The following is a 7,513-nucleotide window of genomic DNA, read 5'->3' on the forward strand; positions in this document are numbered from 1 at the left end:
TGATTTGTTCAATTTATGAAGATAAAAATGTGTTGTTGCATTATACATGAGGAGAAAGGCATGGATTCCTTTGGAAGAAAGTGTATGGAAACAAACTACAAATGCTAGAATCAATGCTTTGAGCATATTCTCAAACATATGATTACATGCCAGTGACATCTCATGCAGAATATGAAACTTCTTTTTGTACAGCTAAACATTTCTGTCTTTGAAGTTCTTGTGATTACTTTGTGTGTGTGTTTTTTTTTTCTTTTAAGCGTAAAAGTAATACCTTTTCAAGATTATTATTTACCTTGAATATTGCTGAATTATAGCAAATTTTCATGTCAGATGTGTTAAATTACTATATCAGCAGGCTTTATGAAATGCGTCTCTCAACATCTGTGTGTTACAAATATACAGAGAAGCATTCTTTCTCAGTTTCATATGGAGAGAGAGAGAGCAGTGTGGAGAAACATGTGTTGTAAATGTGAGATACATTTTATAAAAGCTTTGCATACTGAAGTGTTTAAACCTCACACGGGCTACTAGTATGTATCACAGATGGTAAACAGATATTGTAATATTTATCATAGATTAGTGTTATCCGTATTGTATTTTGTAGCAAAGATACACAAACAAGTCAAATGTAACTGCTTTAAGTTGATGGTATAAATTATGTGAGTGAAAAGCTGACATACAATGATTCTTCATGGCCTCGGCCTCATTTTCGGAAATTTTGTGTGAAATTGGCGTGGAAGTCTGAATGTGCAAAGTCACAAACTATGCTGAAAACCCTTGTATTTAGTGAAGTACTGAAATGAATGTAGTCAAACTTTGGTATGACAAGGGGCCGATATAGTGAGAAACTCAGTGTAAGAAGGTAATTTTACAGGTCCAATTCCTTTTACATTCTTCTGTTGTTGTTGTTTTTTTATCCATGAGTTGTAACAAGATACAACTGTACCTGATATAATGAAGAAACTTAAGTGCTCCTAAGCAGCTTGTTATAACGAGGTTCCCTTTCATATGGATGCTTATTATTTTGTTTTTGCATACATTGGCTCAGAATTTTGAGTACAAATATTTATCTTTTAAAGCCATTTTCTTGTCCAGATCTTATTCACAGTTTGCATCTGGGAAGTAAACGGCTTTAACTTCCAGGATTGGAGGACAAAAACATAAATAATAAAATAGATTAAAAAATAAAAATCAGCCCATTACGTTATACTGTGTAGGAAGTACTGGCTTTGAAAGCAAAGAACAAATAATGCCAGACCAGTCAAAACCCAGATAGACTTGGCAGAAGTGTGGCAATAGGCCTGTCTTCATCAGACTGTAGTTTCATAATAGCGTGCTATTTTGTGGTTAGGAAATTTAGCCCAATGTCAAATTAGCCAGCTATTTGTGCAATGACGACGCATATAGCATGCTATTTGATTGGGAAAATTTCCCAGAAATCTTGGTCTAGTTTGTGAAATAGCTTGGTAATCTGTGAATTAGCCCACTATTTGGCCTCAGTTTTAGTTGCATTTCCATCGGCTTGAAATTTTCTCAATCCCATCATACTGGAGAAACCAAATTCAAACTGCACACTGAGCCTAGCCGAGTAATGATGCAAAGTGCACATGCATCAATGTCGGGCTAATTTCCCAGCGGGCTAATCTCCCAAGCAGGTGGTTTTTGAGCTAGTGAAGATGCACATTCGAAATATTGGATTATTATCCCAAACGGCAAAATACCCTGCTAGTTTGAACTTTGGTCTGATGAAGATGTGCCTTATAATGTGATTTGCCAGCATTGCTATTGCAACATCTCATTTATCAAGAGTATCAACTGTAATGTACACTGATGTTATGTACGTATGGTATTTTCCATCAGTGTCCTCTGCCTTGTAGATTTCAAATCCAATGTGCTGGCCTGAAGTTGCACAAATGTATTTATTCAGTCTAACTTATGAACACAGACTAATTTCTCTTTTGTTTATACACTGTAGGTACTGGTGTTTTGTGTAACTAACTTGCTTTCACCTAAATGTTTGTGTGACATTATGTCCCTCACCAACTATTTCCATTTCATATTTGTTATATGACTTGTCAGGATATCATTGATGAAGAAAATGCATCAATAAAGTTTTATATGATGAAGTTAATACTCATCCCTCCTTTGTTGTTGGTGGTGGGTTGTTGTTGTTGTTGTTGTTTTGTGTGTGTGTGTGTGTTTAAAGTGCAAAAGTATGCATTCTTTATATAATAAACAGATTTTACAAATGTGTTTTAAAAATTTTACTCTCCATGCAGAATAAGATAGAAATACAGAAGGTATAACTTGGATCTAGGCCTTTATAAACACTAAACAAAAAGTAAGTTCCCCCTAAAACAAACCTCTGTAATTTATGAATCAGGAATCTTTGAATAAATCTGAATACAGGATCATGAATTAACCCTAATTTTCACCGCTAGCGGTTTGTATTAGTTTGCATTAATTAGTAATTTGCGTTAGTTTGCATTGATTAGTAGTTTGCATAGAGTTTGCATTGAGTTTGCATTAGTTTGCGTCAGTTTGCATCAGTTTGCATTAGTTCGCGTCAATTAGTAGGACCAACTTTAAGTCATGCTCACTCAAGCGTGACCAAATGATATCCACCGAATTTCACATGAAATGTAGCCTAGAAATACAGCTACATGATCCTGTATTCAGATTTCCTCAAAGGTTCCTGATTCGTAAATTACAGAGGTTTGTTTAAGGGGGAACTTACATTTTGTTTAGTGTTTAGTTAACCTCACCTAGGTCGCATCCAAAGGAACCTGAGAAAATCGTTTGACTTGTGTGAATTTTGACATTTGTCATTAGAAAATTATATCAACAAGACATACTACAATGTACATTCAACACACAATACATGTATTGCACATTTTCAACTCAGTTATGAAGGAAAAAGTCACATACATGAGAAAAATCTCATGGCTGTTTGTACAATATATTTATTAAATGAACAATTCAGCCAAACTACAGACATACATAAATGAACACTGCATAGTTATGTCCTATCATGATAACATACAAATTATTGCATAGATTTAATGTTTCTCTATAATGCAGTTGTGACAGATTTTCTATTTCATGAGTGAAGGCCCTGAAAGTTTTGGTTCAATCATTTGGTTGAGGTGAGGATTCAGCTTAAAACTTTTTGCGAGATAAATGTACTTAGAAACAACTTCATGAAATGTTAATGAGCATACAATTCTGAGAGGAATCCAAACTTTATTTTATGAAAATCAGTTTTGAAATTGCCGAGATATCCAAAAACAAAGTAAAGCAAAGCAATCCTAATAAAAGGTGGGTCCCACACTTCATTGGGATCACTTTGTTTGGGCCATTGGCCATTTCAAAGCCACTTTTTATCACACTTTGAATTCCTTTTAGAATTAAACTCAGCAATGCCCTTCATGGTATCATAGCAATTACATAATCTTTGAGCAATTGTTTCTCTCTCTCTCTCTTTTTGGGGGAGGGGCCATTGTCAATCAATTTATTCAAATTCATATCATACCTTCATTCTTTTTGTGGAAAGAGATGTTTATATGGATTTCCCATTCATAATAAAACTTTGCAGGTAATAATATTTGCATTACACAGAACCTTAAAGGCACACCAACATTCTACTAGGAAAAGCCATTGCTGATTTCTAAATATAAAAGAGTCATTGTCATAAGTAAGCCAGCATAAATATTGTGACATAAACAATATCCCCCCCCAAAAAAAAAAAGAAGAAAAGTTGAGGCAGATTTGATGCACTATGAAAGCTCATTCCACATACTATCATACTCGTGTGACGATAAACGTGAATCAATTAATGTTAATCAACAAATGTTAAGAGATAACTCAAGATCATCCAAACAAAGGAAAGCTTGAATATGATACAATGCACATATACAAATATGTTTACCAAGCAAATGTAAATTATGACAATGTTGGCAAGATGACAGACCTGTCACATTATTCTATTTTAAAATCCTGAATTGGATCTTAAATCACCTATTCTCAGCATGCAGTTTTTATGAGTTGACATTAAAAAGTAAATCTACATTATTAGTCTAAAAACATAACAAAGTAAATTTTACGAGCCACTACCATGCTGTTACAAATACATGTATATGAACCTTTCTCCATGGAAGGCATCGACATGAAAATTTGACTGAGTTTACAGTATATCACATTAAACCAAGTGGTGATGCCTACACTGGGGTGCTAAAATCTTGTAATTTACCATCAATGTGCACAGGGAGAAGGAGAAATGAGAGTAGGCTTAGCTTATGAGAGATGACTGTAGTGTTACTACAAATGGCAGCTGTGTCAGTGAGATCAGCACTGGTAGAGAATGTAGCACTGCAGTGCTACATTCTGGATGAATACTAAAAATACACTATGCCATGTACTGTAAAAGCTCTCATTTTTGGGAGGGTTTAACTTTCGCTAATTTGAAAAGTCACTTTTGGGGTGTGTATTTTACAACACACTAAAATGTTGTCATGCACAGTAGAAAGGCACATATTTACAATGGCCTGTGTGTCAAACTGCAAAAACTACATCTTGAGAAAATGTCTGTAACCTCCTCATTCGCAAAAATAGCAGCTTTTACAGTGGGTTCCACCAAAAAAAAAAAAAAAAAATGCAATCACACTTGCAAAAGAGATACATGTGTAGTATCAATTTCTGAAAGCAAATTTAAAAAAAGCAAGTATTTAGGCCTGTGAATGAATATAAGCATTATGCATTGCATTCTCTCCAATAAAAGATTGATTTTGACAATGTTAAACATAATTCTAACCACATGTTCATGGATTTCCATCCAACTTTGTCATAGCATAGGAACATCATGCACACACGGACCTCATGTCAAAGTTAAAACTTTTTCTGAACTTTTCTAGCTTCATGCAATTCGGTCCATGAGAGCCATCAGAATACTCTCTTGTGTTCATAAATAACACAGTCTACATCATTTACGTAATACTAAGATGACTATAACGGCAATAATACAGTTTGCCTGACAGCTGTCAAATACGGCAGAACCTCGTTAAAACAAGGTCAGATACAACCAGATACCTGATATAAAAATAGGTAGCAGGTCCAACTCCTTTCATATTATGTTTTTACACTGATATAATGAGATACCCAATAAAATGAGGTTCCTGCAGATGAGTTCCAATGCACTTATTGTTGTCCAGATAACAGCATGTCACATAACAACATGTCATGATATCCCCTATAGGCAGGGCTCCACACTAACTTTTATTTTTGGTGGCCCAAAGGCAAACATCCAACCTTTTTTGGTGGCCCATCAATCAGGTCACCAAATTCTTCATTTCTGAAATTTTGGTAGCCCGACGTGCGTTTTTGGTGGCCCCGGGCCACCGGGCCATCGTTAGTGTCGAGCCCTGCTATAGGTATCACTAGACGTTGGAAAGGAGTGATTTTTATGATGGTTGTAAAGACTGAGGTCAGAAGTCAAAATGTTTGACTGCTGCAAATGTACGTATGTGAACATATACCAGACATTTTGGAAACTAGTGATGTCATTACTACCAGCACAACACAAAGAACATGTGACCTCCATGGACCAACTTCACATGAAATATTTCAGAACGATAATCAGCTACAAACACTTGAACCCTAAATTTTTGCATAATACTGACAATGCATTTTCTTGCTGGACACTGATCAAATATGGTTCAAGTATGAATATCTTGATAGCAATTTTTATGATTCTGCAAAAATTATCTCTAGCTTACTCTAAGCTGACCTCAGAGTCCATCTAAAATATTGCTCTTGCCATTTCTCAAGACAGAAGCATTAACATTCAGAGAGAGCATGTAGTGTAATGATAAATTTGTGTCACAACATCGATGATTGCATTTACACACAGATGGAATTGGAATGCTGTTTGTAATTTGCCATTGCAAGTTACAATTAGGCAAACTTCAAAAAGCCTAATAAGAATACTCTGGATGTCCTCAATATTTACCCTTCTTCCAATATCAAGTACTCCATAAGATCTATTTCATCACATGGAGTGAAGCTGGGCAACTTGCAAAATATCCCTATAATGAAGGATATTCTTATATAGAGATAGTTTTCTTCTGTAACTTCATAGAATGCTTCATTTATCATGGCAGTCAATATCTTACACAGCAGCATGGTACTATTTCAGTCTACTTTTTTTTTTTGTCCAGTCTACAAGAAGATAGTGCAGACTGACTATAACAGAGACATGAATGAAAAGTAGATGTGAAAATGTACCTGAATAGTGTCCCCTATTCCTTGAACATTCACCCACCAATGTTTGTTATTTCAAGGTACAAGATCTTCTGGCATGTTACTGTAAACGCACAAATTTTCGTGGTACATCAATATTTGCGCATTTTACGCTATGTTTGGCTAGCATGAATTCTAAAACCTGCAAAAATATCTTCACAATCTTCTCTGCACATTTTGAATGGGTTGACAATTGTATAGCGCAAATTCTTTAAGACCCTACGAATATGTTTTTTAGCTGTCAATGCAAAAAATTAATCGCACGAATATATGGATGTGAACAGTACATGGTGCTTATATATGCCTGTTTTATCTTCAACATCTGAACATCAATCCTCATGACAATGACCATTAACACCCGACATATTTTTAGAAAAATCTTCTTCTTCTCCTCTTCCTCCTTCTTTATCTCCTTCTCCTGTTGTTTATTTGTTATGATGATTTCTTCATGATTTCTTGTTTCTGTGAATACTACAGTATATCCAATTTTGGTAAATTGTACATGGCAGTTTTGATGAGGAAACCTTGTCTAAACATTTCTACACAGTGCAGATTTTGACAGCTTCAATACATCCTGTCAATGTATCCTGTGCAGCAGTAGATTTTACTTATCAACACTTAAAGCCTGTAACAAACTGACTAAAAAGTCACTGGATTTCATGTGACTGCACGCAGGAAAAGTATCATACCAGTGACAGACGGCTAACAAATTTGGTTGGAAACCAGGAGGGTGCTCGCTTCCGACAAGTTCATAGTAAACACCCTTCTGCTTCTGAACAAAAGGGTGTTAGCTTCTGACAAGTTCATAGTAAACATCCTTCTGCTTCTGAACAGAAGGGTGCTAGCTTCTGACAAGTTCATAGTAAACATCCTACTGCTTCTGAACAGGAGGGTGTTAGCTTCTGACAAGTTCATAGTTAACATCCTTCTGCTTCTGAACAGAAGGGTGCTTGCTTCTGACAAGTTCATAGTAAACATCCTACTGCTTCTGAACAGGAGGGTGTTAGCTTCTGACAAGTTCATAGTTAACATCCTTCTGCTTCTGAACAGGAGGGTGTTAGCTTCTGACAAGTTCATAGTTAACACCCTTCTGCTTCTGAACAGAAGGGTGTTACCTTCTGACAAGTTCATAGTAAACATCCTACTGCTTCTGAACAGGAGGGTGTTACTAGTAGCTTCTGACAAGTTCACAGTAAACATCCTACTGCTTCTGAACAGG

The sequence above is a fragment of the Diadema setosum genome, chromosome 17, assembly GCF_964275005.1.
Source record: "Diadema setosum chromosome 17, eeDiaSeto1, whole genome shotgun sequence".
Taxonomy (NCBI): domain Eukaryota; kingdom Metazoa; phylum Echinodermata; class Echinoidea; order Diadematoida; family Diadematidae; genus Diadema; species Diadema setosum.